This window comes from Barbus barbus (genome assembly GCF_936440315.1).
Source record: "Barbus barbus genome assembly, chromosome: 4".
In the NCBI taxonomy this organism is placed as follows: domain Eukaryota; kingdom Metazoa; phylum Chordata; class Actinopteri; order Cypriniformes; family Cyprinidae; genus Barbus; species Barbus barbus.
The window spans coordinates 7,677,080-7,697,313 of NC_136732.1; the positions used below are offsets into that span (position 1 = coordinate 7,677,080).

At 37.6% G+C, this 20,234-nt stretch overlaps 1 protein-coding gene across 4 annotated transcripts in view; it reads right to left on the reverse strand.

Annotated features, from left to right (window-relative positions):
* Positions 1–16,648, reverse strand: part of LOC306868667 (testis-expressed protein 2-like) — a 56,057-nt gene extending 39,409 nt beyond the window's left edge. The window contains exons 1-2 of one of the 4 annotated variants that reach the window (XM_079414950.1): positions 16,428–16,648; positions 13,961–14,036 (exon numbers count right to left, since the gene is read on the reverse strand). The gene's annotated coding sequence lies outside the window, so the exon portion shown is untranslated. The remainder of the gene's footprint in view (positions 1–13,960; positions 14,037–16,427) is intronic. The other 3 variants (XM_079414953.1, XM_079414951.1, XM_079414954.1) reach the window with 3 other exon arrangements.
* Between the last annotated feature and the right edge of the window lie 3,586 nt (positions 16,649–20,234).

Genomic DNA, 20,234 nt, shown 5'->3' on the forward strand with positions numbered 1-20,234 from the left:
ACAAAATTATCTTCAGTCATCATTTGGGGAGAAGCACGTAAGCAGAAAAATCATATTTTTAAAGACAGCATATAATGTTTAAATAATATAATAAATTAACAAATAAAAAGACAATGAATAATAATAATAAGCAAATAAGCTCATTCAGCTGCCATGTTACTCAGGCGCTCAGGTGTTGGGCATCTAATATTACCGATTTCAATATTTCCTGCTTATCACTTATTCATTTCCTGTGAGCCCACGCAAAGCCACCTGTTCAGGAAATGAAAACAACATGTCCTCCATCAGACAAGCAGTGAGACGAAACAATCACAGGTAATAAAGAGTGCACCATTTCTCCTGAACAAACAGATTCAGCTCCTGACACACATCTGCCATCCGTGAGGTGGATCGGTTGTCATGCCAACACTGACAGGAAGAAACCCAGGGATGAAAAAGAATGAAACCATGTGTGGAAAACCGAGAGTGAATATGGGTAAACAGCTATCTGAATATTATGGGAACACCGCGGTTTTAGCAAGTGAAATATTGCCTCTTTGGAAAGGTGAAACAGGACACACTAGGCCTGTCGCAATAATCAATATATCGACTTATCACGCAATATATGTACATGACCTCAATCATTTTTGGTGACGTAATATATCGCCCATTATATTTACTTAAAAATGAATGTCATCATGTTTTGTACATTCCACTTGCACTTGTGTCTTTTGCAGCTTCTCGTACATAACGTGGTGCAGTCATGAGTTGCTAGTTCAAATTTAAAAAATGCTTCTACAAAAAAAGTTTAATCTGCAGAAATGTGACCCTGGAGCACAAAACCAGTCTTAACGCCGGATTCACACGAGGCGTCGGCGCCAACGCTTGATGGAGGGCGTGTCTGAAGCTTGGTGCTGACGCGCCGTCATAGTGACAACAGCCAATCACATACTTTTCTGGTGTTGCATGAATGGGATTGGCTAGCGTCTACGCTAGGGTATCTGGCGATCTGATTGGCTGACGCCTGCGTTGCCGCTTGAAAATTTGAAAAGTTTTCAACTTCTGTCACGAGCAACGCCAGTGAAGCGACTCGACGGACCAACAATTCAGTTCGGCAACGCTTGACATCACTCCATTCAAAGTAAACGAGATGCATTGACGTCGACGCCCCGTGTGAATGGGGCGTAAGTCGCTGGAGTACATTTGTAGCAATAGCCAAAAATACATTGTATGGGTCAAAATTATTGCTATTTCTTTTATGCCAAAAATCATTAGGATATCAAGTAAAGATCATGTTCCATGAAGATATTTTGTAAATTTCCTACCGCAAATATATCAACACTTTGATTAGTAATATGCAAACTTTAAAGGCGATTTTCTCAATATTTCGATTTTTTTGCACCCTCAGATTCCAGATTTTTAAATAGTTGTATCTAAGCCAAATATTGTCCTATCCTAACACACCAAACATCAATGGAAAGCTTATTTATTCATCGTTCAGATAATGTATAAATCTCAATTTCGACAAATTGACCCTTATTACTGGTTTTCTGGTTCAGGGTCACATATGGTCTTGTTTGGGGATCTGTGCCTTTGGGCATACGGACATCTGACTGCTAAGTAGTAATTGTGTTTTTCAGCAAAAGTGTGCACCCTTAATTTACAGAGAAAAGAAGGTCAGTGAAAAATCTGTAGATGGAAAAATCTCCATACAAGTTCTTTGTGCATTTTTCTTTTTTCTACTTGTTACTTTGCACTTTTTGCTAGAAAATGTTTATTTACTATTTATTCAAGATTTTTAAGGTATCTAATATTTAGATACTTAATTTCCATGATCTAAATATTCTTACAAATTTTAAGTTTGTTGTCATTTGGAGGTGTCTAGGCCCTTTTGCATTATTATGCTGTTACTTCATGATTATATATTCAGTGACATAAAATGATCTGTAAAATGACAATAATATCGCTTATCGTAATTATTTCTGGGGCAATATATCGGAGGGCTGGGCGATATATATCACATGCGATATGTATGCGCATCTCGTCAGTAAAGCCGGTTCCTTGATTAGCGCTAAATCTCCATCACCTGTTTTCAAATGGAGCGGCATTTAATACACGGAGCCGTAGTTCACTGACAAGCTACGCAATATCGCTTTCATTATTGCTGATATATCGCCTTCGATAATGAACGCGATATTGCGTTTTCATATTTTAAAAGCAATCTTCATAATGGAAACTCAAGCTCAATCAATACATAAATCACACATCTGACTGCCAAAAGAGAGACCAGGGGTCGGATTTACAAAACTTAAAGGGATAGTTCACCCAAAAATGAAAATTCTTTCATCATCATGAATGTCTTTGTTCTGCTGAACACAAAGGAAGTTATTCTGAAGAATGTGGGAAACAGAGCAGTTCTGGGGCACCATTGACTCCCATAGTATTTTTTTTTTCCTACTATGGAAGTCAATGGTGCCCCAAAACAGCCTGTTTACAAACTTGGTTCAAAATATCTTGCTTTGTGTTCGGCGGAACAAAGACATTCATATAGGTTTGGAACTACTTGAGGGGGGAGTAAATGATGACAGAATTTACATTTTTGGGTGAACTATCCCTTTAAGAATAAAATTCCTCTTACTACTATTTTCTTCTTATTTGCTAACTTAAGAACGAAGAGAAGAACGTTTTTTATTCCCCAAAACATTTCTTTAGAAAGTTCCTAACTTTTTTATTAAAATTGATATAAAGAGAAAACTTTAAAAAGAATTTGAATTTCCTGGATAACAGAAGAGATACTGGAGGAGAAATGAGAACGAGAACTAGAGTAACCAGATATAAATAATATTGTAAATATAGAGAAACTGACAGGTGGCTAACATAACCTGCTTCATACATGTAACACAGACAACACATAAAACAGAAAATTTAAAAGACATAAACATATGTCTGAAAATATTTATCCATATGTTTATCCAGTTAAGTCTGATATCTAAAGCAAATCAAAAAAGATCCCAAAAGCAAACAACAAATGGTGCTAATATGTGTGAGTATACCTCAAAAAATGTATGATCCTAACCTTTTTGTAATCTAGATAAGTATAGCTTAAAGCCGGTATACATAAAAGTGTGCTCTAAATAAATAATGCTCATGGACGGGTATTAAGCTTGCATTCTTCTTGCAATCTGCTGTAAGTTTTGGATACCTGACAAAATGGATGTCTTCAGACGTGCTTTTGTTAAGGATACTGGATCCAATATTCCTGCACAGAGATTGGATTTCAGTTTTTGGTCAGCAAGATATCAGTGTTTGAGTATCATATATATTATAAAAGTACCCAACAGAGGTACGTGTTACTGTGAGCGCTGGTAACATCAAAAACAATTTCAAAGAAACAACTACTTTTAACCATTTTAGTGAACTTGTTCAAGAACATGTGAGAACAAGCACTGCGGAAACTTTTTAATAGTTTAATAATATATAGTATTACTAATAAACAATCAAGATGGGTAAACAAAAAAGTATTTAAAATTACAATTCACGTGGATAAATTGACAACCAAAGGTGTGGCTGCAGATATAAAGTAAAATGCTGATTTCTATGCTTTGATATAAAGTTAAAATATTTAAATGATTAAGATGATTTTTTCCCCTTTATCTTAGTCAGATACAGCCACATCAGTGTTTGGAAAATAACTGTATATTTTATTTGTACTTGAATGATTTTTAAATTTGTATCTTTAGTACTCACAATCACATCACATATCCAGATGCTTCAGTAAGAGAGAGCACAGCAGATGTGAAGAAGCTGAATGAGTGCTTGCTCATCTCCCATAAATCTCATCTCATGCTCAGAGTAAAGGAGATGCTGAGGATTTACAGGCAGCGCTGATGTATCAAGCATCAGCTAGACTCAGATTACTGAGGAGATGCTAAGCACCTTTGTCTGACAGCCAGGCGAGCAATTGAGAATGAGCTGAACCAAAATGTCATCTTGCCAGACACACAGGGTCTGTGGTAAATCTATAGAAAACATGTAACAGGCAGATAAAAAGGTGTTTATTACAAACTTTGACCAAAAACATTATAAAAGTATTACAAACTTATAGTGAAGTGAGTTAAATAACATTCAGCCCATACTCGGAATTCGTGCTCTACATTTAACCCATCCAACGTGCACACACACAGCAGTGAACACACACACACACCGTGAACACACACCCGGAGCAGTGGGCAGCCATTTATGCTGCGGCGCCCGGGGAGCAGTTGGGGGTTCGGTGCCTTGCTCAAGGGCACCTCAGTCGTGGTATTGAGGGTGGAGAGAGCGCTGGACATTCACTCCCCCACCTACAATTCCTGCCGGCCGGAGACTCGAACCCGCAACCTTTGGATTACGAGTCCGACTCTCTAACCATTAGGCCACCACTTCCCTGTAGCATTAGTGTAGCATTCCAAGTTGTCTAAAGTCATATGATAATATTTATGCGAGAAACAGTGTTAAACTTGAAGGGGACCTAATATACCCCTTTCGACAAGAAAAGGTTTCTGCTAAAAATAACCCACAGATCATTTATTATACCATGCCCTGAATGCCCCTTTTTGGGTGGAAGCAAAAACAAGCTGTTTGTCAAACTCATGTTTGTCTCTTTAAATGCAAATGAGCTACTGCCTCCGCCTCCTTTCCAGAAAAGGTGCGCAGCCTTTACAGCTTATACTTTGGATTCTCCTGCAACAACACAACAGGAGAACAATCATCGTATTGTATTGTGCATAATAAAGGCATAGTCAGAGGTGGGTAGAGTACCCAAAAACTGTACTCAAGTAAAAGTAAAAGTACTTCTAGAAATATTTACTCAAGTAAAAGTAAAAGTAATAGTCTGAATAGTTACTTGAGTAAGAGTACAAAAGTATCGGATAAAAAAAACTACTCAAGTAGTTAGTTACTAGTTACTTTGGATCATATAGGTACTGAATATAGTCTATTTTTATTTAGATATATAGATTACATTTATGTAATGTGTATGTGTATACACACACACAGACACACACACACAGCCGTTCAAAAAAAAAAAAATATATATATATATTTTAATGTAATTTATTTCAGTGATGCAAATCAGAATTTTCATTAGCCTTTACCCCAGTCTGCAGAGTCACATAATCCTTCAGAAATCATGTTGATTTATTATCAGTGCTGCTCTTTTTAGCTTTCTATTCATCAAAGAATACTGAACAAAATGTCACAGGTTCCAAAAAATATTACGCAGCAAAACTGTTTCCAACACTGGTAATAAATCGATATATTATAATGATTTCTGAAGGATCATATGACTCCGAAAACTGGAGTAACAGCTGATGAAAATTCTGATTTGCATCACTGAATTAAATTATATTTTAAAGTAAATTAATTATGTATTATCCTATAACCTCTGAAAACGCCTCACATGACTGCTCTGAACATAACGAAACAAATGCATATTGACGGAGCTTCTGTTCTGCAAAATGTAAACAAATGTAGCCTATATTTTTGCAAGCGTAACGTTAAATATTGTAAAAATATGAATATTAATTGTGTCTAGAACAGGCCGCGCGCCGCTGCGCAGAGCTAACGCGGGTTCCGCGGGTGTTCATTTCATACTCTGTGACAGCTTATTTAATGTATAAATTATACATTGTATTTAATGTAAGGTACATGTACAACAAACTGGTAATGTCATAGTGGTATCGTGGCCTATACCTGTGGAACAGTAGACAGCACACGCGGTGTTCATCTAATAAAGATCTTTATATAGCTCTAGCAAACAAGCCTTTGCAGATTTGCTTTCAACTGACTGTAGATCCAAAGCCACGTCTTCAACGCTCTTGATGTTCTTAAACTCTCTGTTATCTGAGTGAGAACCGCTTCAGAGACTCAGCGCGTGCGGCAGGGAACTGAACGAATCATTCAAACTGATTCGCGAACCGATTCACTGGTTTGCCAATTGGTTTGATAAAGCCTTTAAACAGAATCGACTCAAAATAATGAATCATTCGCGAATGGGCATCGTTCATTGCCCAGAGAAAAGTAGACGGCGCGTTTGGAATAAACCGAAGCATTTTTAACTTGTATTGCATTAAGATACAGTAACGAGAGGAGAGTTGCCCACAGTAACGAAGTAAAAGTACCGTTTTTTCTCTAAAAATATACATGAGTAAGAGTAAAAGTACCCATTTTAGTTACCCAAAAAATGTACTCGAGTAAATGTAACAAAGTAAATGTAACTCGTTACTACCTCTGGGCACAGTTATGAATTATACAGAGAGTGAGTGTTTTAGGTTCAGGCCAGGTCACACGGTTTTGGGTATGACGACATTACTCTGGTCTGTGTGAATACAATGACATTAACTTTAGCCTCATTAGCGGTGCAACGCCCTAACAAGCCCATTCAGAACGGCCATTTCCAAACATTCTTATGTTCATTGTTATACAGCCAACGGGACTGTTTACCACGTAGCTCAGACATTCTTGTGTTTCCAAGCAGCAAATCTCACCAGTCAGTTAAATCCAGGCAAAGTCCAACAAACCTAATGTGATTTTGATTTGAGCATTACAGCAGATGGAAACAGTAATCACTTGTTCCTCACACAAAACTATAGTTTGTCTTTGGAAGGCTTGGAATATTTGTCAATGCTTGGGTGCTCAGAAATGTCTAAAATAAGGAATGGTATCAGCAGAGTTTGGCTAGAGGTTAACTGGTCTGCTATCAGAACTAGCACAAAGACACATCACTGATATGAAATCACACAAAATATGATACAGACAAACACAAAATGCAGGGATCTAAAGGCCTGTAAACGGATTTGAAGTGTGAACAATCAGATGACTATTCTGAGCAGAACAGAAACAGAGAGAAAGAGAGAGTGAGACAGATGCAAAGCGGCAGGCCAGGTGCAGCAGCGCTCTCTGCCCACTTTAGCTCTGATATAACTGTTTGTATTATGTAATAAAACACACCTGCTCTGCTTCACAGTGCCAGAAATACATACACACAATATGCACGAAAACACATATAGACCTTTCATAAGTACCGAAAAGCAGTATGCTATAGACAAAACCACCTACATTTGCATTTTTGAGGACACCGCACATATATACTCAAATTTTCTGTCTCAAATCTGCAAACCCTAACGGTCCTCTGGCCTAAAAGCAAATGAGTTTACAGTCTATAAAGCCAAACCCCCACCTCTTCCCTCAGTAAGGTAAAAGCCGTGACCACAGTGACGGTTTAGGTCAAGACAGGGAAAGTTACAGACGGTTATTTTTGTGGTCTAGAAATTAAATGAATTATATAACTGACAAAACATTAATGAAGAGTATTTTAAGTCCTATTAGGTTGGTTTTGCTATTTATTAATTTTTTTTCTTCGCATTATTACATTATTTTTTATATGAAATTAGCACTCTCTCACTGTGATTATTGAAATGTGACAAAATAATTTTTGATTATTTAAACAGTAAAGTGTTTTGCATCATTGCAGTATTTGTTGCACTGCCTGTAATTTACTCTCTTTATTAAAAAAAAAAACAACAACTGTATTTAAGTACTTGGAATCACTATTGAGAATAATGAACATTACAAAATGACTCAGAAGTAAAACATCCAGGCATATATCATGGACAGCTTCTTCCCTCAGGCTATCAGACTGGTGATACAGCACAACAGAGCCAGTGCAGACAACACTACACACCTAACAACAGCACATGCCACATAACACTGCACACTATATGTATACTGTGCATATCAATGCTACTGACCTTTCTGGCAATCTCTTTGCACAATGTGTATTGTGATATATGTGGGCCAAAGACAAGACGTCCCATTTTGATGTCCACATCACAAGTGTTTTTCATATACATAGAAAGTACGGTGAAATAGGTGAACTAATGTTCTATTCAATGGAGAGATCTGTAATTTTCATCGTAGGTACATCTCAACTGTGAGAGACAGAATATAAAAAAAAAATCCAGAAAATCACATTGTATGATTTTTGAATAATTAATTTCCATTTTATTGCATGAAATAATTATTTGATACAATATAAATATATTTTTATATTAATATTTGGTACAGGAACCTTTGTTTACAATTACAGAGGTCAGATGTTTCCTGTAGTTCTTGACCAGGTTTGCACACACTGCAGCAGGGATTTTGGCCCACTCCTCCATACAGGTCTTCTCCAGATCTTTCAGGTTTTGGGGCTGTCGCTGGGCAACACAAAGTCTCAGCTCCCTCCATAGATTTTCTATTGGGTTCAGGTCTGGAGACTGGCTAGGCCACTCCAGGACCTTGAAATGCTTTTTACGGAGCCACTCCTTAGTTGCCCTTGCTGCGTGTTTGGGGTCATTGTCATGCTGGAAGACCCATCCACGACCCATCTTCAATGCTCTTACTGAGGGAAGGAGGTTGTTGCCCAAAATCTCGCGATACATGGCCCCATCCATCCTCCCCTCAATACGGTGCAGTCGTCCTGTCCCCTTTGCAGAAAAGCACCCCCAAAGCATGATGTTTCCACCCCCATGCTTCATGGTTGGGATGGTGTTCTTGGGATTGTACTCATCCTTCTTCTTCCTCCAGACACGGCAAGTGGAGTTTATACCAAAAGGTTATATTTTGGTCTCATCTGACCACATGACCTTCTCCCATGCTTCCTCTGCATCATCCAGATGGTCTTTGGCAAACTTCAGACGGGCCCGGACATGTGCTGGCTTGAGCAGGGAGACCTTGCGCGTGCTGCAGGATTTTAATCCATGACGGTGTAGTGTGTTACTAATGTAACCGTTGCGACTGTGGTCCCAGCTCTCTTTAGGTCATTGACCAGGTCCTCCCGTGTAGTTCTAGGCTGATCCCTCACCTTTCTCAGGATCATTGTTACTCCACGAGGCGAGATCTTGCATGGAGCCCCAGTCCGAGGGAGATTGACAGTCATCTTGAATTTCTTTCATTTTCTAATAATTGCACCAACAGTTGTTGCCTTCTCACCAAGCTGTTTGCCTATTGTCCTGTAGCCCATCCCAGCCTTGTGCAGGTCTACAATTTTGTCCCTAGTGTCCTTAGACAGCACTTTGGTCTTGCCCATAGTGGAGAGGTTGGAGTCTGATTGATTGAGTGTGTGAACAGTAGGGGTGGCACGGTTCGCGGAAAAAAACCGAACCGCACGGTTCTCCACACACGGTTCGGCACGCGCTAGGACCGCGGTTCAACTGAATTCTGACAACGCATGTGGTTTGTTATAAATAACACGTAAAACAAATAGGGTTCGGCTAATGTATGTTTCTGTTAATGGATGCGCATTCTGGCTTCCCAGTACATTATAACAACAGCGATGAGAAAGAAAAAAAATAAAATAAGTGGACAAATCATTCACTCTTGTTCAATGCGAGTGCCGTATGCTGGAATATGAGCATTTATTCTGTCATCACCCGGTGCTGATAGCGCGCGCACAGGTGAGACCTGAACAGCACACGTTGATATCGGTGTTTAGACTAAAGTCATGTAAGCTTTGCCAGCTCAAATATTTAAGAGCCAAAGGACGCGAGCTCGCGCGCGCAGTGAGAAGATTTGTGCGTGCGCTCATCAGAAGCGCACAAACCTGCGCCTCAGAACGCGCGCAAATATGAAGCTCTCTCTGAAGTATTGTGTTTTAATGGATAAATTCACACAAAATTCTGTCAAAATGCCCGTCTTGGTAAGTATCCTATTGCAGACATAGCCGGCTGGGCGTACAGTATCAGTGCTTTCTCTTAAAGTGACAGTTAATATTAAATAAACAGCAACAACAAAGAAATCACTCACTGCTCTTGATTGAATCGCTTTTGTAACTTTAATAAAGAGTAATCTTTAATTTATACAGTCAAATATGCAATGCTGTTTTACCTTTGATTACTTTAATCGTACTTCAATTTCTGTACCTAAAAAAACCCCTGAAAATCACTGATTATTTTATTTGTATCTTTACTCTATTGTATTTTTATTTGTACTGTTGCTTGTAGTTAAAGGTCTGCTTTTATTTGTGTACACTCACAATGAAAACAAAACAGATTTTATATATATAACATGTAATAATATTTAGCATTTTCACATCAAAATAAAAGAAACTGAGCAAAGTAGATGTCTTTTTTTTCCCTGTTGTACCGAAATTGTATCGAACCGTGACCCCCGAACCGAGGTACGTACCGAACCGTGACATCTGTGTACCGTGCCACCCCTAGTGAACAGGTGTCTTTTATACAGGTAACGAGTTCAAACAGGTGCAATTAATACAGGTAATGACTGGAGGATAGGAGGGCTTCTTAAAGACAAACTAACAGGTCTGTGAGAGCCAGAATTCTTGCTGGTTGGTAGGTGATCAAATACTTATTTCATACAATAAAATGGAAATTAATTATTCAAAAATCATACAATGTGATTTTCTGGATTTGTTTTAAATATTCTGTCTCTCACAGTTGAGGTGTACCTACGATGAAAATTACAGATCTCTCCATTCTTTGTAAGTGGGAAAACTTCGGCAATGTATCAAATACTTATTTGCCCCACTGTTTATCATTCCTCTGTCTATTGTATTGTGTTAAGTGTATTTAAGCTTTATTGTTTATTTGTACAGCTGCGATGACTGGATCACACACCCAAGGTTTTCACACATCATTTGCCTGTAAATGTTGTAATGACAATAAAAGTGAGTTTAGTAATAGCACTGCAACGTTTAAGGAAAAAATTGTTGTCATGAAAATAATGTTACAAGAGGAAAATGCTCCTAAAAAATAGGCTAAACAGTATCACATTACAGTGTCATACATATTATGGGGAAAAGGTCATGAGACGTTGACTGGAAAGTACATTTGACCTCAAAAAAGTCAGTATGCCTGATTAAGCAACAACTTAGAACAGAACAGAAAAGTTGTTTCAGAGGCAGAGAATGTTATTATATTCTGATGAAAGATTACATGACAAAAATATTTTATTTTCTCTAGACTAATATACACAATAAAAAGCCTGGGATATTTATTTATAAAGAAAAGGGTATCAATTTTGATTTTATATTGACTACTTCTAGTGTCTATATTTATTACTAGCAAAAGAATCCAATAATTAGTTTAATACGCTTATCAAATTTTTCTGTATTTTGACTTTATAATGATGCATGATAATACTGTTCAGCTTCATTCATGTCTTGACTAAAACAAGAACTGTGCAAATATACTGCAAAACTAAAAGCAACTCTGTGACCTGAATGACAATGAATATTTGTTAATTATGAATTGAGGATGGAAAAAAGCAGCAGTAACTATGGATACAGAGATGAGTGAGTTCAGTGTCCCACAGGCTCTGCTCTATATAATGAGCTCATTAAGTGTACATGTCTAGAGACCTGATGAACCTCACGAGGCCATGGTTTAAGAGGAATTAACCACAGACTGATCCCATGCTAACCTGCTATGAAATTTGTTTAAACACTCCTTAAGAGTTAGTTAAAAGGAGCCTGATTCATGTACGGCCACATGAACCGAGAAACATGTTTATGGAAAAACACTTACAATGGTAATAAATAAACAAATATGCACTGCGTCAAAAGCATAACCTAACACTTAAACATTACACATGTAAACATGAGATTAATGTGATAAAAATCACACACAAACCCTGTTATCTACAGTTATATCCAATATTTCAACTCCTGTAATGACCAGCTGGTTAGTTTTGCTCACTCATGCTCTGATAATATAAGTGTTTCCAGAAATAAACATGACGCAACTACAGTATCCGTGAATCACTGTTTACACAGAACAAACAGCCTCCACCTAGAGCAGTAGTTCTACTGCTAAAGCCTTTAATTAAGACAGCTCAAAATACACACATACAGAAAAATTTATATAAGCAAAAATATGAGATTCACATTTCTGCTTACATATCTTACAGAATGTCTTTCCCCACAGACTTGAATACAATGTCCTATAGTGTTACTTTAACACTACATGTGATCTGGGATTTTTCTTTAACTGTACAGCACATTTTAACACACATGCTGAGTCAGACACATACACGGCTCACTCCCTTTCACATACATAAAGAGCATTTAAATATTGATATGCTTTATATCACAGTTGAATAAAGAGCTCTCTGCCCGTTATCAGATCATGTCCTCACTAAAGAGTTTCTCCATTACAGCTATTTTGTCATAAATCCCCCTATCACTGTAATGAGACAAAGGCAAACTAAAACGAACAGGAAGAGGAACACAACTGTGGCAATTCATGAGCTTCTGTTTTCAACACACCAAACCTCAAACATGTACACAGTAAAATCAGCAGTATACCATCTACTCTATTATCAGTTACATGTGCTCATTTAAAGAACAAACAACAACAAAAAATTCTGTCATCATTTATACCATACATGCACATTTGTAACATAATTGTCACACTGCTCTTTTCCATACAATTAAAAATATACAGTAACTATGGACTGTAAAGTAAAAAAAACAAAAAACAATATTGCTGCAAGCAGCGATCGCTACCCGCTGGCTCCGGGAAAACAGGGCACACTGGGCACATGCATAATCAGTCATTTACAGCTGACTGTGTATGACGCGTTTTTTTAGGTCTGAAAACACGAGGCGCACCGCACTTTTTTTTGTGACTTTTTAAAAAAGAGCAGTGCGCTGTGTTTTTTTTATGTTGCAGGGTAACCACCAAATCAGCTGTCCTGTCAGTCTAATCAAGGGATTAAATAACGCAAGCGCTCTAAAATCTTTGGTTTTTGTGGTTACTGTTATATTAGCAGAAACCTTAAAAAATACAGCTTCGGGTAACCCGCAACAGACACAACAAAAATTCTCTACCATCATTACAGTCTCCGGACTTTCTAAGCAACGGTAAACTTTCATCACCACAACAGAGTTGCTTTTTTTCAACTTCAGGCGCTCAAGCGCTCCTGTAAAAACGTGAGGCACAGCAGGCGGCTAAAACGCGAGGCGCCCGAGGCGCATAAACAGCGCGCAAAACGCTCACTGCCAACAGAAACAACTGAAAAAAGGCACCTCTCACTGCAAAAACCGCGTTCTGTCTGATCGGGGCCTAAGCAGGTAAATCCAAGAGTATTATTTCAAAGCCTTTTAGTGCCACACTTCCATTTGCCTGCTGGTGGCTCTATGACTGTGACCCACAATAGCCACATCTTTGTGATCAGGGCCCATGACCAAACACAGAGCAGCAATTTATCTAAATCAAACAAAGCACATAGAAGATTTGAGACATCCTAGTTCCCTTTTTTCCCATTAATTTCACACTGCTTGCAAATTTCAAACATTCCACACTTCCTGAAGGGCGGAGCTAATGGTGAACTAATTCATTTTGGAATTTGTTTGGCTTGATGAGAATAATATGTGCTCCGACTTTAGTTCAAGCAGTTTAAAACTAGTTTTATTTTAAAGACTTTGTGCCCCTTTGTAGTTTAAAACTGTAGTCCCAATGTAGTCAGATATATATATATATATATTTGGCTGGTTCAGTTTTGAGAATATTTCCTCTAACACACAACACAATAACTGGGGTCAGTTAAACCAGGTTGATTTTTAGTAATATCTAGCAACCCTTCACTTTTAATGAGAAGAGCATGCTCTAGTTTGAGGGAAGAGTGAACAGCAGCTCGGTCGAGTGGGAGTTATTTAATAAGGTAGTTTATATATCTTGCAATATATTTTGTAATCCCGTTATTTTACTCTAGCCCAGTGGAGACTGAAACTTCAAATCATACTTTATGAATGAACTATTCCATTAACCCTGCTGCTTATACTGCATTGAATGATGAATGTGAAACACACAAATCTATCTGGCACTCATGTATGGTGTGAAAATCATACTGAATGTGAAAACAAGAGCAGGTTAGTGGATCAATTCCCTAAAGTTGACTGGAATCAATACAAGTTCAGAAACACAATTTTAGCACTTACGTTGAGACCACGGCCATATTTAGTCTCCACCTGCAACCGTGTCTTAGCATGGCGTCATGGATCACACTTCAGAAGCCTGTGGATGGCACAGACACACAACACTATATTACAGTTTATATCATCGTTACTGAAGATCACAGGCAATTTCATGTATTACCCCACTTCATGCTGCATATTATAGTTCAAAACGCTCCACCAGCAACGGCAATATCAACAACAGTAGCTGTATATGGCATGCAGAAAAATCAATGCATATAAATCACTCAAGCATTTCTCATCTAATGCTCCCAAGAACAAATGATTTGACCCACATTAGCTCTGTATTCGTATTGCATGTCAACAATTGACTCAGTAACTGAGAAGTCTCCTGAGCAATAACAGAGCAGCCTGTGAGCCGCATGCAGAGCAGCTGGTCAAAGTCTACAGAGCGCTCAGTGCTCCTTCAGTGTGTTCAGATGTGCACTCAGGCTGTTTGTTCTGGTGTCTTACACAAGGCAGGTTAACGCGTTCAGGCTGCTGAGAGCTCTGTTTTCATCCTGCCACTCAACATATACAAACATACAGACAACACTCATGCAACTTTAATGAGCTCTGCGTGTGTGTGTGTGTGTGAAAGAGAGAGACATAAATCTCTACAGAATGTATGTGATACAGGGAACTGGCAACCAGAAGCGGGGCCACTACCCCTAAACTCCCAATGTGCTTGTTACATCATAAGCAGAATGGCATCTACACTTACATTAGTCTGTCTGTCTCATCCTTATCCCAAGGTTACCGTAGTTAACCGAATCCGGTCTGTATCTAGACCAGATGGTGGACCTGCATACAGAAATGACCACAACACAGCCCTTCATAGCCAGCAAAAACCTCAATGAGACGAGGCCTTTGGGGCAGAGCCTCAGCAAACCAGCTATGAACACATCACGCCAGGACAAGTTGAGACACAATCAGTCATCTACTACCTGCTTCCTCAATCAAAATCACACCGTGTTTGTTTGCTTAGGCCAGAGGAGAACTGGATCCCCAACTGAACCTGTTTTCTCCCAAGATTTTTTCCCCCCATTTCTGTCACCTCGTGGAGTTTGGTTTCCCTGCCACTTTCACCTGTGGCTCACTTAGTTGAGGGCTGAAAGTCACCTAACTTATTAAAAAATGTATTGATATTACTACACTGATCCCACTGACACAATGAACTTGAATCGAATTAGGCTCAATGACTTCACTATTATCTTCTGTAGAGCTGCTTTACAGCTGAATCACATCTTGCAACACCAACACTGTTTTTAAACTGAACTGTATTTTAAACAATATGTATGTACAATTTATTGTATGTTAGTGGTGTGGCACAATATATTATCTACATATTAAGAGCTGACTCAAGACTGAAATATGGATGTCACATAACCACAACTTCTTTTAACAGTAAATGTATCTGAATTATCATCTGATATGTAAAGGGCACTGTCTGAGTATGTCTAAATAATCTAAAATTGAACTAAGCGTATCTTGGCATTCAATGCTATGCATTGTTTGAAACATAGAAAGCATGCACAAACAACTGTTGAAACAGGTATTTAGCATATCACCAATCATCCTGGCCTTGTATCTTGTGTTTGAAATGCAAACAAGATCTTTACTATTTTTAAAGCACTGAGAAGAATTACAATCCTAGAAAATGTATCCAACACATCTGACACAAACATATTCTCTAAGGTCTACACATAAAACAGACACATGGTATCGATTTCTTAGGCTTTATGTTAGGGACGGATATTATGTGAAAAACTCACAAAATCTTTCTGTCATTATTTTTCACTGCTGATTTTGATGATAACAGGTGGCTGAGGGCAAGTTACCACAATTTTACTGTAAAAATTTCTGTGGAATCTATGGTAATTTGAAAACTATGGTTACTATGTCAAATATAGTTACCATAAGGGTCAGTCCATAACCTGATCATCTAAACTCCAAAATATGTTTCCTGATGAAAAAAAACCCATAATGGATCTAAAAGAAATCACTAATAAAAGTACTATCGTGGCTTTGGGCATGGCATCAAAACATTCTAGACATGTAACATGCTAATAACACCACGGTTTAAGCACAAATAACATGGTAACAGCAGAGTACCTACTGTTCTTCCTAGTGTTTTTAAGTGGCATGTAATAATAAATGAATATGTTAATCATCCAATACCATGATATTACCTAATGATGCCATCACCTTACTCTTCGTAACTCATTTAACAGCTGTCAGTCAACTACCAGCAGCATATCAATCTCATGACACAGCATCAGGAATTAAAAGATATTATAAAGCATCCACGGACGATGAAAGACACCGGGCATCACTGACACGGAAGATTTGCGGTTGCTATGATACTCGTCTGTGTCTTGAGACAGGGATGCGGTTTATAGCAACGACACACAGAGATAGATGAGGATGATGGGCGTGAGCGCAATCTTACCATTACACATCTTCATTATCTCGCCGAAACTACACGCAGACTCTCATCCAGCACGTTAAATATTCACGTGTGCGTCCACATTCGATCCCGTCCGTAGATGTGATCATGTCTGTGTTTATAATCCAGTGACAGCAGCACATCGGGGAAGCAGAGCGAAAATAACCCACACAGACGCGTCAGACTGTAGCAATCAAACCCCGACCCGAGAGAGACGATGATACACACGTCTACGTTCACTCGCTCTGGGATGGATTAAAATGTCTGCTGCAAGGGCGTGTGTTTGTTTTGGTGAGCTGGCCGAACTTGTAGGACAGAAGTGACCCCTGCTGGATTAATCGTGTATTATTATATTATCCCTGTATACAGCATAGCATTGTCCTCAGGCAACGGAAAGTTTTTCTTATGCCCCATGTTCAGTACGTTTTTTAAATGATTGCAACCAATTAAAATGTTTGAAAAGTATCAAAGAACAGTCCAATAAGGTGTGGGAGTCACTATCAAGCACCATTTGAAGGTGGGACGTCCTGTTCTGACACATGGTCACAGAAGCACATGGTGTGAGAAGAAAGCAAGATTATTTGATTTAGTAATCTTATTTAAAATAACATGAACTGTACATAAATAAATATGCGCGCGTGTGTGTGTGTGTGTGGTGCAAAGAAGACTTTTGTCAGGTTTTATGGATTTTTTATTTTATTTTGCATGTTCAGAAATTAAGTTTTTCTGAGACAGCAGCGTGCAATAAGGGGTAAGGAAGCAGGGGTCCACAGCTCCCATCCCTAAAGTGGATTTCCCATTGACAATACATACGGGCAAATGATGGAGGGCCGGTGTCCTGCAGAGTTAGCTCCAACCCTAATTAAACACACCTGAAGCAGCTAATCAAGCTCTTACTAGGCAGCTTCCATGCAGGTGTGTTGAGGCAAGTTGGAGCTAAACTCTGCAGGACACCGGCCCTCCAGGAATGAGTTTGGAAAGCCCTGCAGTAGAGGGTTATATTATATTATATTATATTATATTATATTATATTATATTATATTATATTATATTATATTATATATCAGTTTTGGGAAGGTTACTTTGGAAATATAATAGGTTACAGATTACAAGTTACCCTATTTAAAATATAATAAGTAGGCCTACATAACTATTTCAATTTCTTTATTAAAGTAATGTAACTGATTACATTTCTAAATTTCTAACAAATATTTTCAATTTATAATCATTTTGAAACATTAAACCAGGCAGGGCTAACACTGTCAAAGCACAGCCACCTCAAAATCAGACTTTAGCACCTCTTTTCACTTTGAGATCGTTCTGAGATTAAATACAGATTTAACATCTTATCAAGAAATAGTTTAATAGCTATGTTACTGTTTTTGAAATCAAATCTTTGCAGAGCTATGACAGGAAGTATTGGCATCTAACAGAAAATAAAATAAAAAATAAAGCATACATATAAACCCAAATAGAATATCAAATAAGCATGTGCCCTATTCTGTGTCCTAAATGCCAGAAACACTGGTTTCTCATATTTTAATCTGTGGGTGTGTGTGAAAATATTTGGAAGTAATCTTTAAATCTCTAAAAATCTTTTTAATCCATTTTTTCTCAGTAACTGTAACTGATTACAGTTACATTTATTTTGTAATTAAATTACATAATACCAATACATATAACTACTCCCCAACACTGTATATTATATTATATTACATTACATAACATTACATTATATAAAAGTGTTCTTTAAACACTTATTGTCGTTTTTTAAAACTCTCACAAATCTATTTATTTGCGCAAGCCAATTTAAATGTTTGGATACTTAGATTTTGCCTTCTAACTGACAACATTTCATTGCTTCTGAACAAATGCCTGCAACACAGGGACATGAAATCATATTTCACGAATGCAGTATTTGGAGAATTGGGATTGTTGAGATTATATTTTATTAAAACATGCTGAACACACCACAACATATAGGCATACATTTATTATTTAAATTTTTAAAAGATAAGATTAAGATGAGAGGAGTTGTTCATGTATCCATCAGTTTGCTTCTGTGAAAGAGTGATTTTTTTTTACAGTTGATCAAATGCTTTCAGGGCTCATGACTGAGGTTGGAAATAAATTAGCTCCATCTAGTGGCCACTGATAATATGATACAGTGAAATGCTTTTGATAGGGATACAAAATTCTTGAAAGGAGCACAGTAAAGATCAAAATGCTGAACTTAACCTAAAAATAAAAAGAGTTAATGTAAATGTAAATTATTAACATGTAATCAATCTTCAGTTAAAGGATGTGGCACAGATAAGTAAATGTTGAAATACACCTTAATTTACTTCAGATAATTGATTTACTTTTTTAGTTACTCTAAATATAATTTCACTCTTCAGCTACATCCATTATATTTAGATTTCATATTTCACTACATCTCTTCCAGTCTTGTGACATGTATACTCTACTAGATGGTATAGGAGTTTTCATTAAGGATCAGAGGAGAGAATAAACAGAGAGCAAACAAACCTGCTGTCATTTGCTCGCATGCAAGGAGAGAAAGAGAGTTAATAATTGATGTGGTCCTGTTCCCAGCAGCTCTCTGTCTCACAGAAGACATTTAGCCGTGATGGAGATCAAAGCCACAAAGACTCCTTGCTGCTGTGTGGAAAGGAGGAACTACTGATTGCCTTCCTCTCGCCCTTTTATGAAGTTAATAAACTGCACACCTTAGTCACACTACACAGCACAAACGGCTTTGTAAATTAATAACTCAAAAGTAGAAAGCCACCTCTGTTGACCTGCTTTCAACTCAGCCAACTTTTTATGTGTATAGAGGGCACTTAAAAGGCCTCTTTCTATGTAATAAATGTGATATATGTAAACATGGTGGAGCAGTGAGCATGAGCATGGCTTCCAGTGGCACTGCGTTACTGGTGTTTAGTGATAGTCTGCCCAGATTCAGTCAAATGCAGCAAAGTTGATTGGACGACGCTTCATAGTACAAATGTACGATGACCCAAAACATACAGGAAAAGCAACCAAGGAGTTTTTGAAGATAAAAAGTAAAATATTCTGCAATGGCAAAGTCTCAACCCGATTGAGCTGCATTTCTGAAGACAGAACTAATAGCAGAAAGACCCACAAACAAACAAAAACTGAAGTCAGCTGCAGTAAAGGCCTGGAAAAGCATCACAAAGGAGGAAACCCAGTCTCTGGTGATGTCCATGAGATCCAGACGTAAGGCAGTCATTGCCTGCAAAGGATTCTCAACAATATATCAAAATTTTTATTTATGATTATATTTATTTGTCCAATTACATTTGAGCCCCTGAAAATGGGGGGACTGTGTATAAAAATAGTTATAATTCCTAAGCGTTTTGTGTTATATTTTTGTTCAAGCCCTTGAATTAAAGCTTAAAGACTACACTTCAATTTCACCTTGATTGTTTCATTTTTAATTCTGCTCTGGTGGCATACAGATCAGAAATTATAAAAATTGTGTTAGTGTCCAAATATATATGGACCTAACTGTATATTAAATGTATACCACAAATATTACCATGATGTTATAACCAAGACATACTTAGACATATAACAAATTTAAATAATACAAATAAAAATGTGTTGTTGTTTAATGGTAATAAGAATTAGCAGTCAAATGTACATAGTGTAATCATGAAAATCATAAATCGTAGGGGTCTTAAAAAGATCAAATATTTCTTATTTCTTACTTTTGATTTTGCATTCTATCATGTTTTGTAAAAATCTCCTATAAAGCTCTACCAGCTTAGTGACAGCATTTAGGAT